General features: G+C 32.0%; 1 protein-coding gene across 6 annotated transcripts in view; it reads right to left on the bottom strand.

Annotated features, from left to right (window-relative positions):
- Gyc88E (Guanylyl cyclase at 88E) overlaps nt 1-20,116 on the bottom strand; it is a 59,235-nt gene that overhangs the window by 21,187 nt on the left and 17,932 nt on the right. For 4 of the 6 annotated variants that reach the window (XM_065351174.1, XM_065351173.1, XM_065351172.1 and 1 more), the window contains exon 6: nt 19,877-19,948. The gene's annotated coding sequence lies outside the window, so the exon portion shown is untranslated. Of the gene's footprint in view, nt 1-10,309; nt 10,471-10,878; nt 11,029-19,876; nt 19,949-20,116 lie in introns of those variants that run through there. The other 2 variants (XM_065351175.1, XM_065351176.1) reach the window with 2 other exon arrangements.

Raw genomic sequence — 20,116 nt, forward strand, 5'->3', positions numbered from 1 at the left:
TAAAAATAAGGGATGTTCTCGTCGTTAGTAAAATTAGTAAATTTTACCACCTACTTCTAATTGCAATATTGTAACGTGAATTTTTTACACTTGTAAATGGAAAATACGATATGCCAACAATTAACTATGTAATCTACCTCGCAAAGTTAATATGCAAAAGCACGCTTTCAAAGTTTAAATTTATCATAATTTAAAAGCCAAACATCCACCAACGTATATGTAGGTATGAAATTCACATATGATATGTAGAAGCGAATCCTCGCCGGTACCATTAACTTTTCAACTTTCAAAACTTTACCGAATCATTAAAAAAATGTAAAAAATAATTAATAAAACAAGGTACCGATTTGCTTTCGATGAAACGATAAAACATCCAATCTTATTAAGTACCTAGTTAGATATTATTTGTTGATGGAAATTGATTTTTTTAAAAATAATAATTAATAAATTAGGTATCAAGTTAAAAACCCAGGAAAACATTTAAATTATAAATGGGTACAAAAAAGGGGAAACTTTATGGTTATGCTTAGGTTGGTAATAGGTATAGGTACCTACTGAATTAACGATAATCTTCAAGTTTCACTTTCACACATCTCGTACCTATGTATTTGTGAAGGCTACACAAAAAAATAAAGCAAGGTCATATGTTGTAAACTTTTTCTAATAAAGTACACGTGATACATATATGTAATATTTTTTTAGTGTGCGTAGCACACTATTGGTTTCGTTCCGAAAGTTGAAAAATTCTTTGGCTCGAATGTTCTCTTAGAGGAATGGACCGATTTTTTTGAATCTTTCGTAGGTAGGTGAGGCATAACTTGAGGGAGGGAATGTCGTAATTATAATTGCAATTACTCAATTAGCTTCTTGAGTAATTGCAATTAATTACGAAAATTTGTACCAAAAAAAGAATAAAAAAAGGAAAAGGGCCATATCAAAAGGGAAGCCGACAAAAGCGAAGCCGACTTTAAATTTTCAAAATTGAACAATGAGAAAGGTATCAAAAGGGAAGCCGACATCGGTTTTAAAATGTAACACTGCAGGGGTCCTAAAATATTCTTATCTACAGTGTTATCTTTCCCATTGTTCAATTTTAGACTAGATGCCGAAAGCAGGTGGTTACCCTTTCGGAATGAAAACCCACCAGTCATTTGTGAAACACCTGCAGGTGTTTCATTTACACACGTAGATGCTGAAAGCAGGTGGTTACCCTTTCAGAATCAAAACCTCCAGTCATTTGTGATTTTGCTGTGCTCCCAAGAGGTTCTCTCAATCTCTCAGTACTGCAGTGCTTATGCTTTCCTGATATATCACGTTGTGCTCCGGAGCTTTCAGAATAGCATAGCATAGTGTATTCGGAATCGCGTTGTGCTTTTTTTTTCAAAATCGCGTTATGCTTTTTTTTCAAAATCGAGTTTTTTTTTAAAAATCACATTGTGCTTTTTTTTCAAAGTTCACGTTGCGCTTCTTTTTTAAAATCGCGTTGTGCTTTTTTTTAAAAATTGTGTTGTGCTTTTTTTTCGAAATCTAGTGCTTTTCAATTCCTAAAATTTGCATTGTGTTTTTTTTCAAAGTTCGCGTTGTGCATCTTTTTCTGAAATTGCGTGGTGCTTTTTTTCGAAAACGCGTTGTGCTTTTTTTCTAAAATTCGCGTTATTTTTTTATTTTGAAGTTCGCGTTGTGCTTTTTTTTGAAAATCGCGTTGTGCTTTTTTTTCGAAATTGTGTGGTGCTTTTTTTCGAAATTGCGTTGTGATTCTTTTTGAAGTTCACGTTGTGCTTTTTTTTCAAAATCGCGTTGCGCTTTTTTTTTAAAATCACGTGCTTTTTTTCCAAAATTTGCGTTGTGTTTTTTTTTTTTTTAAAAATCGCGTTGTGCTTTTTTTCTAAAATTCGCGTTGTGCTTTTTTTTTTAAATCTCGTTGTGCTTTTTTTTTCAAAATCGTGTTATGCTTTTTTTTCAAAATCGCGTTATGCTTTTTTTCCAAAATGGTGTGGTGCTTTTTTTCAAAATTTTGTTGTGCCTTGATTTTTGAAGTTCCCGTTGTGCTTTTTTTTCAAAGTTCGCGTTGCGCTTTTTTTTAAAAATCACGTTGTGCTTTTTTTTCAAAATTCACGTTGTGCTTTTTTTTTGAAATCGCGTTGTGCTTTTTTTTTAAATCTCGTTGTGCTTTTTTTTTCAAAATCGCGTTATGCTTTTTTTCCAAAATGGTGTGGTGCTTTTTTTTCAAAATTTTGTTGTGCCTTTTTTTTGAAGTTCGCGTTGTGCTTTTTTTTCAAAGTTTGCGTTGGGCTTTTTTTTTAAAAATCACATTGTGCTTTTTTTCCAAAATTCCCGTTGTGCTTTTTTTAAAAAAAAATCGCGTTGTGCTTTTTTTCTAAAATTTGCGTTGTGCTTTTTTTCCTAAAATTTGCGTTGTGTTCTTTTTTTTTGAAGTTCACGTTGTGCTTTTTTTTCAAAATCGCGTTGTGCTTTGTTTTTAAAAAATCTCGTGCTTTTTTTCCAAAATGGTGTGGTGCTTTCTTTTCGAAATCTAGTGCTTTTCAATTCCTAAAATTTGCATTGTGTTTTTTTTCAAAGTTCGCGTTGTGCATCTTTTTCTGAAATTGCGTGGTGCTTTTTTTCGAAAACGCGTTGTGCTTTTTTTCTAAAATTCGCGTAATTTTTTTATTTTGAAGTTCGGGTTGTGCTTTTTTTTGAAAATCGCGTTGTGCTTTTTTTCGAAATTGTGTGGTGCTTTTTTTTGAAATTGCGTTGTGATTATTTTTGAAGTTCACGTTGTGCTTTTTTTTCAAAATCGCGTTGCGCTTTTTTTTTAAAATCACGTGCTTTTTTTCCAAAATTTGCGTTGTGTTTTTTTTTTTTTAAAAATCGCGTTGTGCTTTTTTTCTAAAATTCGCGTTGTGCTTTTTTTTTTAAATCTCGTTGTGCTTTTTTTTTCAAAATCGTGTTATGCTTTTTTTTCAAAATCGCGTTATGCTTTTTTTCCAAAATGGTGTGGTGCTTTTTTTCAAAATTTTGTTGTGCCTTGATTTTTGAAGTTCCCGTTGTGCTTTTTTTTCAAAGTTCGCGTTGCGCTTTTTTTTAAAAATCACGTTGTGCTTTTTTTTCAAAATTCACGTTGTGCTTTTTTTTTAAAATCGCGTTGTGCTTTTTTTTAAATCTCGTTGTGCTTTTTTTTTCAAAATCGCGTTATGCTTTTTTTCCAAAATGGTGTGGTGCTTTTTTTTCAAAATTTTGTTGTGCCTTTTTTTTGAAGTTCGCGTTGTGCTTTTTTTTCAAAGTTTGCGTTGGGCTTTTTTTTTAAAAATCACATTGTGCTTTTTTTCCAAAATTCCCGTTGTGCTTTTTTTAAAAAAAAATCGCGTTGTGCTTTTTTTCTAAAATTTGCGTTGTGCTTTTTTTCCTAAAATTTGCGTTGTGTTCTTTTTTTTTGAAGTTCACGTTGTGCTTTTTTTTCAAAATCGCGATTGTGCTTTGTTTTTAAAAAATCTCGTGCTTTTTTTCCAAAATGGTGTGGTGCTTTTTTTCAAAATTTTGTTGTGCCTTTTTTTTCAAAGTTGCGCTTTTTTTTTAACATCACGTGCTTTTTTTCCAAAATTTGCGTTGTTTTTTTTTTAAAAAAAAATCACGTGCTTTTTTTCTAAAATTCGCGTTGTTCTTTTTTTTTGAAGTTCTCGTCGTGCTTTTTTTAAAAATCGCGTTGTGCTTCTTTTTCTGAAATTGCGTGGTGCTTTTTTTTGAAATCGCGTTGCGCTTTTTTTTAAAATCACGTGCTTTTTTTCCAAAATTTGCGTTGTGTTTTTTTTTTTTTTTAATCGCGTTGTGTTTTTTTTTTTTTTAATCGCGTTGTGCTTTTTTTCTAAAATTCGCGTTGTGCTTTTTTTTAAAATCTCGTTGTGCTTTTTTTTTCAAAATCGCGTTATGCTTTTTTTCCAAAATCGCGTTATGCTTTTTTTCCAAAATGGTGTGGTGCTTTTTTTCAAAATTTTGTTGTGCCTTTTTTTTCAAAGTTCACGTTGCGCTTTTTTTTTCAAAATCACATGCTTTTTTCCAAAATTTGCGTTGTGTTTTTTTTTTAAAAAATCGCGTTGTGCTTTTTTTCTAAAATTTGCGTTGTGCTTTTTTTCCTAAAATCCGCGTTGTGTTCTTTTTTTTTGAAGTTCTCGTCGTGCTTTTTTTTAAAAATCGCGTTGTGCTTCTTTTTCTGAAATTGCGTGGTGCTTTTTTTTGAAATCGCGTTGTGCTTTTTTTCCAAAATTTGCTTTGTGCTTTTTTTCAAAGTTCTCGTTGTGCTTTTTAAAATGAAACCGCGTTGTTTTTTTTTTGAAATCGCATTGTGTTTTTTTCCAACGTTTGAGTTGTTTTTTTTCAACGTTCACATTGTGCTTTTTTTCTGAAATTGTATTGTACTTTTTTTTCCAAAATTGCGTGGTGTTTTTTTTTCAAAATCGCGTTCAAAATCTCGTTGTGCTTTTTTTTTGAAGTTTGCGTTGTGCTTTTTTTGACGTTTGCATTGTGCTTTTTTTTCTGAAATAGCGTTGTGCTTTTTTTTGAAATCGCGGTGTTTTTTTTCCAAAATCCGCATTGTGCTTTTTTTTCAAAGTTGGCCTTGTGCTTTTTTCAGGATTCACGTTGAGCTTTTTTTCAAAGTTTGCATTGTGCTTTTTTTCACTAAAATTCGCGTTGTGCCTTTTTTTTCAAAATCGTGTTGTGCTTTTTTTTCGAAGTCCTCATTGTGCTTTTTTTTTTTGAAGTTCACGTTGTGCTTTTTTTCCAAAATCGTGTTGTGCTTTTTTTTCAAAATTGCATTGTGCTTTTTTTTGAAATCGCGTTGTGCTTTTTTTCAAAGTTCGCTTTTTTTTCAAAATCACGTTGTGCTTTTTTCCGAAATTGTGTTGTGCTTTTTTTCCAAAATTGCGTGGTGCTTTTTTTTCAAAATCGCGTTCAAAATCGCGTTGTGCTTTTTTTTTGAAGTTCGCGTTCTGTTTTTTTTTCAACATTTGCGTTGTGCTTTTTTTTTCCGAAGTCGCATTGTGCTTTTTTTCAAAGTTGGCCTTGTGCTTTTTTGAGAATTCGCGTTGATCTTTTTTCAAAGTTCGCACTGTGCTTTTTTTCAAAATTGCGTTGTGCTTTTTTTTCAAAATTGTGTTGTGCTTTTTTTTCGAAATCGCGTTGTGCTTTTTTTAAACTAAAATTCGTGTTGTGCCTTTTTTCAAAATCGCGTTGTGCTTTTTTTTAAATCATCATTGCGTTCTGCTTTCAAAATCCCAATTGCTTTTTTCCAAAGTTGCTTTGTGCTTTTTTTGAAAATCGTGATGTGCTTTTTTTTCATAATCGTATTCTGATTTTTTTTTAAATCATGATTGCGTTCTGCTTTCAAAATTCCAATCGTTTTTTTTAAAAAGTTGCGTTATGCTTTTTTTTCAAAATCGTATTTTGATTTTTTTCGGAATCTTGTTCTATTTTTGAAATTTGCGTTGTGATTTTTTTCTAAATCGCATTGTGCTTATTATTTTGAAGTCGCATTGTGCTTTTTTCGAAGTTGCGCCTTTTTTTGAAATTTTGTTATGCTTCTTTTCCAAAATTGCGTTGCGCTTTCCAAACTAAAGAAGCTACGCACACTGTTACAGCTGCGCTTGGCGCAGCTGTCTAGTTTTACTTCAAAGTCGTGTTTTATTAAGAGAGGGTTGTTCAAATGGCTGGGTAACGTTATAAAATTCTACATATTTATTGAGCAATACCGCTTTGCCAGAAACGAATTACGATTAAAGTTTCGTGATTTTCTTTACTTCTTTTTTTTTTACCTCATTTTGACGCCTAGAGTAACGTTTATTTACTGCCATTTTGTTTCTCGAAAAATAGTTACATGCAGAGAACATGTGTTAAAAATTTAATAAAAATTTTTTCCAAGTTTTAGAAATTTTACGCCGCTGTTTTAGTCTCACGTAGGTAAGTCTCTATAAGAATCCGTTTATTTATTGCGATAGACAGCTTCTCAATTTTACAAATTTTCAAAGTGGCGATGGTGTTTTTTTTATAAAATGAGAGGAAAAGAGAAGAAGAAAATCACAAAAAATTGTACTTGAAAGGTGAATGACCACTGAATTCTTTCTTCTAGATAGAGTACATTACCATCACATTTTGCAGTCAAAACTAATTAAACTTTGGGAGAATCTATGTATTTGCGAGGTGATGAGTACCTAAGAGATTAATGATCTAGGTATGATTTAAATTCAGAAAGCTTGAAACTGAACTTTCATGATAAAAGCTAAACTTTTCACGAAATACCAGAATTTGATGCCACTATCAAAAAATTTGAAAAAAATCACCAAGTATGAGAAGCTAATTCATGCCCTTTTTAAAAATCTGATGTTCAAAATGGGATTTCAGCATCCTAGAGGGGCAAGAAGACTCTCAATTTTGACTTAATTCGCTCAAACATTTCAAAAAGGAAGTTAAGGTATAGAGTTCTTGAGTGGAATATTGGACCATTTTTTATATTCGATCCCTCTGAAAATGAAAAATTTTCGATTTTTTCCTCATTTATAGTGGGGTTGATTAATGTTTCCAGATTGCTGGTAAAAAATGGGTAAATTTTGCATAAATGAAAACGAGTCTCATCGTAACAAAAATTCCCTAGAATTTTTTAATCAAATTCTCTAGAATTTTTTAATCAAATTCTCCAGAATTTTGAAATCAAATTCTCCAGAATTTTGAAATAAAATTCCTTAGAGTTTTGAAAGTAAATTCCCTAAAAAATTTGAATCAAATTTCCTACAATCTTCCAGCCAAATTTCCCAGAATTTTCGGATCAAAATCCATTTGAAAAATTGTAAACAATTTCTCAGTATATTACTAAATCAGCTAAATGATACAAATTTTCAGCAGAAATATTAATTTGCCCATTTTGAAAGGGTTCGAGTAATGTATAGCAATCCGAAAATTTGGTCACAGAAGTGGATCACAATAAGGATCAACTTCCACTAATTTATTTCAATTTTTACCAATTTCAAAAAATCGATTTTTTTTGATTTTTTGAAAGTGGCAAAAATGATTTTAAAATTGGCATCACTTTAATTTTTACCTAGTTTCAGAAATGATGAGTTTCAATTTTGTTGCCATAATTCATGCAAAATATTTGATAAGAAAAAATTTTCAAAACACGAATTTATCCAAAAATAAGCGCGATCAACGCAGAATCTCGAATACTTTTGTTTGAGCCTGGAGCATTATTCCGAAAACAGGATGTGTAGGAACAGGAGCGAAAAAAATCATGATTTTTTCGAAAATGTTCCCTCTTTGGGCGCCCAAACTCCTGTCCAGGGATACCTACGGAGCTCAAAATTTTTTGTGGGTAACTTTCAACTGAAAATGAAAGTCTTTGCTGAATTTGGTCAAAATCCATCGACCTTTTTTTGGCGATCCACCCTAAAGTAAGTACGTATTGTGAGAATAAGCTTGAAAATTTTTTTAGAAGTTTTTTTTTTTAGTTCCTATCTCCTAAAACTATTTGTTTCTCTGCAGGAAAAATCCCGAAAATTTCAAGTTTAAAGGGTGTTGGTAGAACTGCGAAGTTGAAAAGAAAATTGAAAAATGTGATTAAAAAAACTTCGATTGAAAAGTCTCAATTTTTACCTACGTCACAAAGTCTTTCAAATAACTCAGTTTTGAAGAAAAACACCCCTCATGGTTCCCCAAAGAGTATAACGCTCCTACAAAAATTGTCAATTTCATTCCTCTAAATATTCCTCCCTTCTTTCAAAAAATTTCCTGTTTTTTCAAGTTATGAAATGGCAGACATTGTTTTACAAATGTCAAATGTGTCAAATTTCTGTGTCAAAATCGTTTTACATTTTTCATTTTTCAAGTGAAAAATTCTCTTGTCGTTTTAAAAAATGTTTATTTTTGAAGTGAAAATGATTAAATAATAAGATGGTCAGGGCAAGAGGGGGGTTTTCCTCGAAACAAGGCCATTTGGAGCGATTTCGACATAGACAAAAAACATGTTCCTATAGTTCCTGCATTCTGTTACATTCTATTTCATTTCTTAGATTCTCTAAATTTTTTATGGCTCTATGCAGGGGCAGTAACATTCTTGAAAAGGCGGTTCGGAGGCCGAGGATCAACATTGCTTGGAGGGGGGGGGCAGCAGACATTTTTTCTTGGAAATGGGATTACTTGAAAGAATATAGTGCAACAGAAATTGAAAATTTTAAATACCTATATAATAAATAATTTATTAATTTTTTTTATCACACTTCTTTGATTCTTTTCAAGAGGGGGGGGGGTCCTCTCAACTCTATTTCTTTGGATCTAGGGGAAAGTTAAAAAAGGTATGAAATTATTTTCCAATAAAATCCAATAATTCCAGCACGGGGGAGCATAAAAAATCGATATAGTCTACTTCGAATTAAGGATCACTATATCACTTCAATGAGAATTTCTAGTGAATTGCAATTGAAATAGATAATCGAGCATATAAATAGCTACTATAAATGACGATAGTGTCAATTTTACAATGTAGTTTTTACATTTATTTAGGCTGTGAATATATTTTTCCCACCGAGTAAAATATACCAGTAGACTCATTTCACAACGTAATTTTGATTTTAATCCACACAAAAAACACTACAACACGATTTGAAATATAACAAATGGTAGGTACAGCTAAAAATTAAAACAAAATTTCACCACTTTCAACACGTACCTATATAGCAACAGAAAACCTCTCCTTTCTTCCACTCTCGCTTCCATCCATCAACTTATAAAACAAAGAACTCTGAAATTTTTATACCTACCGCAACAACTACAAGGGCCACAAAATTGGTAAAAATTTCAGTCACCTACCTCACTCGTTCCAAGAACACAAGCATCTCGTCATGTTTTATGGCATCTTACAAATATCTCGTAACTTTTTTCACGACATACAACACCGTTTCGGAATGAATTTTCGCCGGAACTTTGGCGCAAAGTAAATGCAATTTATGAAAGTTCTTTTTTTTTTTTGGACAAAAAAATTCTCTTAACTTTTGGACTGAATTCTCGACTTTTTACAAAGAGTTAGAAAAACACATAATGTTGGCTTTTTTTCTCTTTCGACTTTTTATACTTATTTATACAATATCCTGCCTTTAGCTCCCTCTCGTTCAGATGTATAACATCGAAATTAAACTTTAGATTTATTGGGTTTGGGTCAAAAAAACATTTTGCCAAGAGTATAAATATGGATTAGGTACTAATTACGTGTTTTTTTTTCCTTTTTTGATATTTATGTGGCTTTAAAATTTGGAGAGGTTTTTTTCTTTTTTTTTTATATCGTTCAATGGCATACCTATTTGTGACCAGAAGTGAAATCTCAAAGATGGACGAAAGCTGGAGTAAAAGATAAAGTCTGTATTATCAGAAGAACTGAACCTAAATCCAAAAGTAGGTACCTAGTATTTTTTTCGTCTGCTGTTCTTCCACTATACCTACTTTTTCAACTTTTTTCTAGTTTCATTTAGGAAGAGGGGGAGGGGGATTGAATCAAAATTGTACAAAATTTTTCACTTTCATTTACACTTTCTTCTCTATCAGCAATCAACGTTTACTCCATTAGCATGTTTCTCATTCAAAATGCAATTTATTCTTTTTTCGATGCAAAAAAAGAGTAAAGAAGGGTAAACATGGAAGAAATGTCTCTAAACATCACCATGTAATAAATCACCTGCTCTTTTTTTTCACCTCGACAATAAGTATGCGAATAAGTTTGGAGGAATACAACAACCTCAACCATAAATCATTGTAGTAGGTAAATAATTCATCTTACAACATATGAATTTATCGAAACTACATAGCAAAGGCTAAATAGGAATAAATGACGTCACATTTAATTCGAAATCAACACCGAACACATTGAGATAGACAACACAAGCAGTAGCAAACTGTAAATTTGCGATAAGTCACCACCAGCATCCCTTCAGCGCATGAAGTTCATTGTACCAAAGTATAGGTAGTAGGTACACCGAAGAATAAGCAAAACACCGAGAGAAAATGTTCAAATAAAACGAGTGTTTACAATAGTTTCCTTTTTTTTACAAATACCTTCTTCCCGAAGTAAGTAAGTACAATGAATAATTCAATTTACCATACACCCGAGTAAATTCTCATCCTATACGAGTTTGAAAGAGTAACAACATAATTTGAAATTCGACCATTCTCGAAGCTCAAAGCAAACGTAACTATCTTATTTCGAATACCTTTGGAAAAATTCCAAATTCGAGATTCGAGAATATTAGGTATTTATTGAATCGAGATTGTATATTACCTGATTTGGAAGGAAAATTTCCCTTTGATTCTACGAATTGCTCGCGTCGTCGAATGAGATTGCTATCATTTTACAAAAAGAAACTCACGGAATTCGACAACTAAGTAGGTACACATTTTTGTAAAATTCATTTGTTTCGAACAAAGTGTAAAAATAATAACCTAACTTTGGGATTTAATCATTAATGTTTATTAAAAAAATACGAGAATTTAATTCGCTCATTTCACGATAAAAAAACAGCTTCGTGTGTTTAAGAAATTAAATTCGAGAAAGTGGAATTACCCAGAATAATATAAATCTACTCGAGTAAAACAGGTAAAATATCCAATTTGGTGGCAAAATTTTCTTTATAATGTTCTCGTTGGACGATGATTAATTGAAGCGAGTAAATTTAAAACGAAAATTATGAGCAAATTTTACAGTCATCTTGGGAACGTTGAGATAGGTATATTACATCCAGCTTATCCGAAAGAACATCTGTTGATACGATTCTTTAAGTACCCGAAGATAATAAAAAAATATATATAAAAATTATGAGCAAAATAAATTTTGAAAAAAAAATCACTTACCTAATTTTATATTCCTCCGGGTGATAATTTTTTTTACATAAAAATCACGCACATTACGTTATATAAAAAAATTCTGTGTAATTTTGAGCCATTCATCGGTCTTTTGATATTGATAGAAAAACAACAAGTGGCTATGTTGGAGGAACTTCCGTTATTTCGGTGCGAATATTTAGCGCATGGCGTATACGACCAGATACCCCTCTCTACGTTTGAAAAGTTTCAATTCAACGTATTCCCTTCGATGTACAAATTACCCGTATGAATCGAAGCTAAATCCCATATTTACGTTGAAGAAATTTAATTAACTAGCCCGATATTATAATATTCTCTAAATTCTTCGGCAACTTTTTCTTTTCTTTTATACCTATATTTTTTTTAATTTACAAAAAAATTACCAATAGTATGTTTTTTTTCAAAAAAGAAAAAAAAATAGGGTCGTCTTCGCTCTGAAATCATTGTAAGTTTAATCTGGCTCTAGCTCGAGCTCGTGTCATTTTTTTCTTGTTTTTTTGAACATTCCACGAGCATTTGAGCTTTTTTACATAAGCCGGTATATATTTTTAAATGTCGTACAAAGCTATTTGTTTTCATCAACCGTATATTTATACAGTGTGGCCTTCGGCGTCGTGGTTCTTTTTGTTCTATTTACATTAGCATGGTGAATAGGCAACTTATTTTACTCGGCTACATATTAACTCGATTATAACATCCGAAGCGTTGTAAATTGGAATTTTTAATTCGCTGTTTAGTAGGAACATCAAAGTTACCCAAAGGTGGTTACATTTTTTTTTTCGCCGGGTAATGCGAAATGGGTGCCTATTAAAAATACCCATAAAATATAAAATTTATGAAAACCGTAAGCCTGATGAAAATTTTACGATTTATGAGCCTCGTGTACTTATATATATATTCAATCGGGAAAGTTGGCATATTTGTGTGAGGGTTGAATTTATTCTTTGTAAATTTATAGAGTATATTTCGGTTGTAATTACCATATCTAGAAGCTAAAAATTCACGTGGGTGGTAGGTAGAATATCATTGAACCTTGAGTAATGAAAATCGCATAGGCAGTAGAATAATTACAAAAAGTGGATTTTTGTATATTAGGCTAATAAGGCCTCTCATGTTCATCGTCAAAGAAATAGGGAAGCGAGTGGGTTTATAATAATATTAGGTATAAAATGTTCATTATATTTTAAAGTTGTTTAGTTCTCAGAAGAGATTTATTAAACCGAAAAAAATCTCCTTAATTACCTGCAGCGATAATTTGCGGTCTGACGGAGAAAGCAGTGATGAAAATAGAAACAAAAATTGAGCAAAGTTTAATTTTCGCCTAAGGATAATAAGTCTGTATTTCTCAAAATCTTATCTTATAACCAAAAAAATATTCTTTGTATAGATTAATTTGAACGTTCATTTTGAAAGTAGGTATCACAGACCATAATTTGTTCTGACAAGAGAACCTTTACAACCCGTCAACTTTGATTTATGAGCAACAATTTTAACTTACTGAAAGAGCGTGTCAGCCAAACCTCGAAATCAAATTTTGAGCTGCCGAAGTTAATTTTTCGATTTTTGGTGAATTTTTTTAAATGATGGAAATAATATGATTGGTAGGACTAGGTACTTTCATTGATTTTCTACAAAAAGAGCAATAATAATATCTACCTATGTAGTACCTATAGAGATAAAAACTTGAAACTCGGTTTATATGCTAAAGTCGACCGCTCAAATCGATTTCCACTATTTTCGTGCCGATCTGGAGCCTCCGGCAATTTCAACTTGCTCTGAAAACGTCGTACTTACTCAACTTTGGCAGCTAAAAATTTAATTCAGTCATAAGTTCGATATCCCGAATCCCGAATCGATTTATATGGCAAAGCTTGGAGTAATTTGTTGCAACAATTGTCAGATTTTCAATTTTTTTCTGAAATTTGAAATTTTTGATGTGCGAAAAAATAATACACTTTTCAACTTTAACTCGTCATATCACGTCACATTACCTTAGATTTTCAAATCACCAGCCCTAATCGATTCAGAATTTGGAATGCGTGAAAGGATTAATTTTCTATGTCCGAAGGTGACTAAAACGCCTTCTCGAGTGATTTAAGATTGCTGGGGAAGAATCCATTTTAACTGTAAATTCGAGAAAAACTCGAAAACGGGCAACAAGCGATCGATTTGGACGGTGGACATCACCATAAAAACCAAAGTTGAAATTTTCATCTCTAATTCTCTCTTTCTAGACACGGTTTTTTTTTTTGAAAAAAAATTAATACCTACCTTTATAGTATATATACGTACCCATAGGCAATAAATCTATTTCTTCCATTTTAAAAAATTCACTAAAAATCGAAAAATCAACTCAACCAAATTAAAATTTGGTTCTTATGCTTGGGAGGCATTGTCTTTTAGTGAGCCTTTCAGCTCAATCGAAGTTGACGGGTTAAAGGTTCTCTTTTGAGACACGAGTTGGCCACATATTTTGATCAAATTGTAATTTTCGTTCAATTTGACTAATCATCTCGTTAGGTACAGATCAAAATACATTTTTTTCAAAAAAAAAGTTAGGTGTTAAGAAAAAAATATTTAATATTGGCATTTTTTAAAACTGGTATCAAATTGGAAAAATTGGAGCAATTCCCACAACTGGGTAGATCGTGAAAAAAAATCGTGGAGGATCTTGACCATATTATTCAATGGAGACCATTTTCAGATGAAAGTCACTAAGAAAAATTTCTAGCTCTGGAGATGCTCTTCGAGGAGACATATATGGGTCTTCAAGCATGAGGGGTAATTTCCGAAAAATCGCGGTTTTTCGTTCTAGCTCATTCCAGACCACTTTTAGGATAGGTACTGAACTGTTAAAAAATTGTAAATCGCTTATTTTTGGGTAGATTCGTGTTTTGAAAATTTTTTAATTTAAAATATTTCACATTAATTACCTAAGCTAGGAAAAAAACATCAGAATTATGTAATTTATGATTTCTGATTCTGAAACTGCAGAAATATTTTGAAATACAGTGGTGCCAATTGATAAAAAAATTGTCACCAAAATATTTCCTCATCTTTCTGAAATGGTAGGTATCTTTCGTTGTTTTGGCTTAAATATAGGTGATGTAAAATAATATTTCAAAAGAAAAAATTTTGAAAACACGAGTTTGGTCTACATTTGAATCGGTGAGAACAGAAGTCCATTTTCGCACTTTTCAGGAATAACAAAAAACTGATTTATTTGAAAATCAAAAATTGTTGGTAAACATGCTTATGGTCATTGAAAGAGGACCCCAAGACACAATTTTTAGCACTGTTTAGAAAAAAAATATTCACGTGCGCCGGCGCTGTTGCTGCCTAAACAAATGGGACTTAGACCCTTTCTATACCCAATCGCCAAAATTTCTCTTGAAATTGCTCGGGCACGAATGGGGCTTGATTCTACATCTAAGTACATCACTTAGACTGCTATCTCGTTTAAATTGACCAAAAACCCCCTTGAGGTATAAGAATTTTTGCCGAAGTTGTTAATTTTTTTGTGTTTTTCAGTACAGAAATGAACTTGAATTTCAAAAAATGGTCTTCTCAAAAATGTTAGTTATTTTTCAAGGAATTCAAAAAATTTTACAAAAAAGTCATAAATGCGGATCCGACTTTTTTCTGCACCCAAATGCCACTTTCCCGACAGTTTTGCGAAAATCTGACATCATCAGTCGATCCGCCGTACTTTAAAACCCCCTTATCCGTGAAAAAAAATTTCCGAAAATGTGACTTGGTCCCTTTCTGTTCTCACCGATTCATTTATAGACTACATAATATGTACAATTTACAAATTTTTATCAGCTCAGTGGATAAACTCCTAAAAATGGTCTTGTAATTGGATTTTGATGGCAATAGAATCTCAAATACCTACTATTTGTATATCTTTTGGAATATGAACCATTTTTCCCAAAACAGGTTGGGTAAGAGCTGGAGCGAAAAAACTGTGATTTTTTCGAAAATGCTCTCCCTTTTTCAAGACCCAGATCTCTCCTCAAAGAGCACCTCCAGAGCTAAAAATTGTTTGACTATGCAATCTCACTGAAAATTAATGTCACCTACACCTCAAAACCTAATAAGTTGATGACACCGATTTCTGGAGCGATTCCAGTAAGCTGGAGAAAAACTAACTTCTTCTGGAGGCTTCAGATCCACTTGAAAATGATCGCAATCAATTCGGAAAGCCAATTTTGGAGTATAAGCGAAGTTTCAGACAGTTTTCTTCAGAAATACATGGTACTGGAATTCACTAAAAATATTTGTAATAATACCTACTTATTCAACTTATAAAAAAGTACACAAAATTTCAGCTTTTTATGTATTTCGTGGTTTTAGGAAGGTACCTACATTCTTATGAAAATCTTATCAGCAAAGAGTCTACTTCACCTACCTATTTTCAAAAATTCACCAAAATTCGAATAATAAACTTCGCCACCTGAAAATTGGGTTCTGAATGGTGGGTGACATGAAATTTCAGTCAGCCAAATTTCAGCCAAATCGGGGGCGACGAGTTGACAAGGTTCCCTTGTGAGAAATACTTTCAACCCAAAATCAAAGTCTTCACTGAATTTGGTCAAAATCCTGAAAAAAAATTCCCGATCCACCCTATTGTCCTATATATTTTGGAATATCTCAATCAGAAAAGGATTGATTCGGTAATGATAAACTTTGTGCAGATCCACAATATTAAGTATATACTGTGACCTCCTGATAAAAAGTAGGTGGATGTATTTTCAAAACATTGCGAATAATTAACAAAGTAACTTGAGCAAAGAATGTCCTTACCTAATTGAGATTTCACGAACATGAATCACTTCTTAATTAGAATGACTCAAGTAATTAAACAATAACACGATCCTTTGGCCATGATCAAAGAATAATCAGTGTGATGAGAATACATACTACATGGAAGCCATTAAATTCGGATCTATTTCTATAGAATACATTATTAGCCTATGGAATGATTGATGAAAGCCGCGAAATATTTTGACTATGTGATGAAGTGATGATAAAATTTGATTCTTTAATATAGCAAGTAGGGGGACACAGATAGTAAAGTATCCACCTACTAGTTACACTACTGTAAAAAATAAAGGAACCTACGTTAATTTTTTCAATTCCTTAAATAGAGTCAATTTTTTTCTACAATATCTACATACATTGTTTCTTGGTTTAAAAAAGAACTAAGTTTAGATATTAATTAATTTTATCTTTATAAATGTAATACTCGTGCCAAATTAAACACACGTATTCGATGAAGAAATAATTATTAAACGTTTGTAAAATATTTATGTATGCTGGGAGGTAAGAGGCTATATACTTATAGATAGACGATACCTACCTACTGTCTAAAAATAATCTGCCAAAGTGAGCATTCGTATGAATTATTTATATGGTACAAACATAACCGCAGCACGATGAAGTCGAAGGAAATGATACTTACGTCTTACTTATCCTGATCTTATTCAATTCGCGAATTAGGTGTGATTTTAATAACAATTAGTTTTCTATGCAGTGGTAGGTATGAATGAATGTGATTGATGGTGAGTAGGCGTAATAAGAGGATGTTAATACACCGTATCTATACTTTACATTGTTTAAGCGTAATATTCTTTCATACCTACGAGTACCTATACAGGCGCTGCTCATCTGTTAGCAGACGATAATAAAAATTTTACCCCAAAAAATGTTGCTCGTTCGTTAAATTTCAACGCAGAGTCTGTATCGTTATTACAGCATCAATTACAATGTGTCAACTGAATTCACAATCTAAATTTATTATCGGCTAATAATATAGGGGTGGATGGTTACGAGTTTAAATTGATAAAGGGTTAGTCCGTTAAATCTTACAAATGGTTATACTTTAAAACCATATAGTATCGTGACAAAAAAAAAAAAAAAACTATTTCGATGCTTTATGGATGTTCATAGGACGCTAAAAAGTAACGTATTTTTTCTCATACCTACACTCTACGCATTTTTATACAAGATCACAAATTTTCCAACCAATTTGAAGTTTATTAATACTCAAAGAATTGGAATGGTGGTCAAATGGTTGGTACTTTATGACGATTTCTTGCAAGGCCAAGGTGAATTCTTATGAGTTTACTGTAGTTCAATATTAGGGGTCTCATAATTTAGGCTTAGATAGATGAAATACACGGACCGTCTTCTTAATGATACCTATACCTACTATTTTGTTTAATAAATACAGTTTAGAATATTCATTCATGTAAGATAGCTACAGCTACACGAATTTTCAAAGTTACCTACTAAATCTTGATAAGAAATTTACCCTGTGTAAGGGTATCTCGTATCTCATACCTATGGCTCTGCGCAAACATACTCACATACAATGTAAATTCTGCGGTACGTGAAGTTCATCAAAAGGATCATTTAACCATAATGTTATGTTAGGTATTTTCGAATCTCTGCAAAGATATATTCGAAGTTTCACGTTCAATATTTTTGTTTTCCTCTCAGTGAAGCGACAACAGGTCAAAGTACAACATGGCATTAAAGCTTGCGAGTTGTAAAATGAACTCACAAATTAGCTGAGTATAATTATGTTTTTGACCTCAGAGAAAAAGGCTACCTATTTGGGAAAATTTTCGTTTTTCGCAATAATTCGAAAGTTCGACAGGAATGTTACGAATGCACTCGAATTTTATTTTAAAAATGTAAAAAAGAAATAAAATTCTTGGTATAGGTACACCTGATAATAAAAGTGAATTCTAAGTATTTGAAAAATAGTTGAATGTATAAGCATTCGACTGGAAACAAATTCAGTTCTTTATATGAATAGAAGAATTGAGTTTAGTATACCTATAGCTATGGAGGAAACAAAACTTTAGATAAAAGCTCATTCGAAATACGAATTTGTGGCTGCCTATTGATCTTTGGTTGTATAGGTAAGCTTTAAGGTATCTTACGAGTATATTTGGTACCTTGGAGTATTCTTAACTATGTTAACGCGTGTTTCAACAAATGATCCGTGACCGTGAAAACCAACTTAATTATTTCCCGAACTCGTTACACGCGTTTTACAAAAAAGGAAAAGCTTTTAGAAAGCTCGAAACGGTAAAAAAAGGCGTGAAATTTTAATAAATTGATAGCATTTTGTTTTAAAATGAATAAAGTAAATACGCTGGTAAAAGAAAGATAAACAAACCTGCCTAAGTATTATCGATACATCGAGTTAGCTGTTTCAATTTTCAAAGCGATGAAATAAGTACTTGAACACAGAAACTCACAGAAAGTTCAAATCTGTGATGCTTATTTTGCACGATATCGAGCTTAAGTGTATTTTTTTCGGATGAAAGATAATGTTTATTTGTTTTATGCTCAGGTCTACTTTTCTCAGTTATATTTGTATCGATAACTTATTTGTAGATTTTCTGAGGTTAACTTGCTGTGTACATTTTTTAGATTTGTAAATTGAATTTAGTGAAAATTGTTGAATAAGAAATGGGAGAAAATACTTGTATGTGAAATCTATTTTCAAAAATTAAATTCTTAGGTACTTGATAATTCATCTTAATCATAAAATTAATTCATCTAAAAACATTTCAAAATACCTACTTATTTTTTTATTTTTATTTTATTTTTCATAAATACGAGTATTTAATGCTTTTTCATTTTGAAATTTGAAACCAAGGATGGGGAAAAGAGAGTGATAGTCCCAAACAATTACTGATTAAGTTATAATAATTTTATTTAATTTTTGAAACTGTGCTGAAAATGAAGTGAACAAATCTGTAACCTGAAGACAGGTCTGTTTTCTTAAAATATGAGAGTTGGTTATTTAAAATAATAATAAAAAAAAAAAATGTGGCCAAGATGAACAACTTAAACGAGTCTAGAGAGCTGCTCCAAGGGAAAAGTCAAGTTTTCCAAAATTTCAAATCTTTTTCAAACTTTGAACTCAAAATCCAACTCCAAGGTAGAAAGAACTCAAGAAGGAAGTTATTCCTCCCAGTCTCGTACGTACTAAATTATTTCTGCTTTGAAAAACAATTCACGACTCCACGTCCATTTCTCCTTCCCTCACTCTCTCCCACTCCCTTAAATACGAGTATGTAGTATGAAAGTGACTGTGACGTTGAAGAAATATTTATTTTTCATTTTGAATGCTTTTTAGAGCTTCCTACCATTAGAAACATTTCAAAGTTTGTTAGAAATAAGGTTCAAAATATTGTATCGCATTTACTCATACCTACATTAAATTCAGATATGTCTAAAACTTGATAAAAAAAATTACTACTTTTCAAAAACAATCATGATCATGAACAGTAAATTTCCAAGAGAACAGATGGAATACCCGGCCACGATCACGAAAAAAAAACACTCATCCAATATTTTAGTGTAAATTCGACACCTACCAGGAAATAATTTGCATTCGATTAACGCAAAACGATACCTACTACCAAAATGGGTATAAAACTGCAGGTACATATAACACTCGTACGTACATTCGATTTTCGAGTTAGAGAATTTCGATAACAGTTTTTCTCTTCGTTCACGTTTGTAAGTATCGAGTAATAAAAAAATTCAAAACGTTTGCGAAATGAATTGAATTAATAAACGACGATGACGTAAATGTACACTGATATTTATGGTATCGAATCGAATGAACGAGCAAGTAGGTGTAATAAGTACCAACTCGGGAGTCGATAAAGAAGTAGCAAATTTACGCAAATTTCAAAATTTTCAACCAAACGAGAGAAAAAAAATTTAATTAGGATAAATTCCGAATCATTAAATGATAACATCGCAGCCAACATTCGAAAGCTTAAACTGGGTATTTATTTTGGTAAATGACGAAAACGCAGTCACAACGCCTTCTTGTACACGGAGGTATGCAAATTATCGTGCGTACTTAATTCCTCTCGCTTTCAAAACAAACGCAAAAATATTTAACCTAAATTAAAGCACTAGCTAGCAACCATGCTGGTATTAATCTTACCTAATCTCACATAATTCCAGCATTGTCTTTTTCCAACTCGTTGTACACATTTCTTTATTGACGAATGAAAACCTGAAAAAAATTTAGATTTTTTATTCTCTTAGAAAAAAAAACCTAGGTAGTGAAAAGTATAAATAACTATTTTCTCGAACTTGTTAACATTATGAATTGAAAGAAGGAGGGTCATTATGGGCATTTTCGTGCCCCTCGCTACTTCGAGACTTGAATGGTCTTTTCTTA

Source organism: Planococcus citri, chromosome 2 (genome assembly GCF_950023065.1).
Source record: "Planococcus citri chromosome 2, ihPlaCitr1.1, whole genome shotgun sequence".
In the NCBI taxonomy this organism is placed as follows: Eukaryota; Metazoa; Arthropoda; class Insecta; order Hemiptera; family Pseudococcidae; genus Planococcus; species Planococcus citri.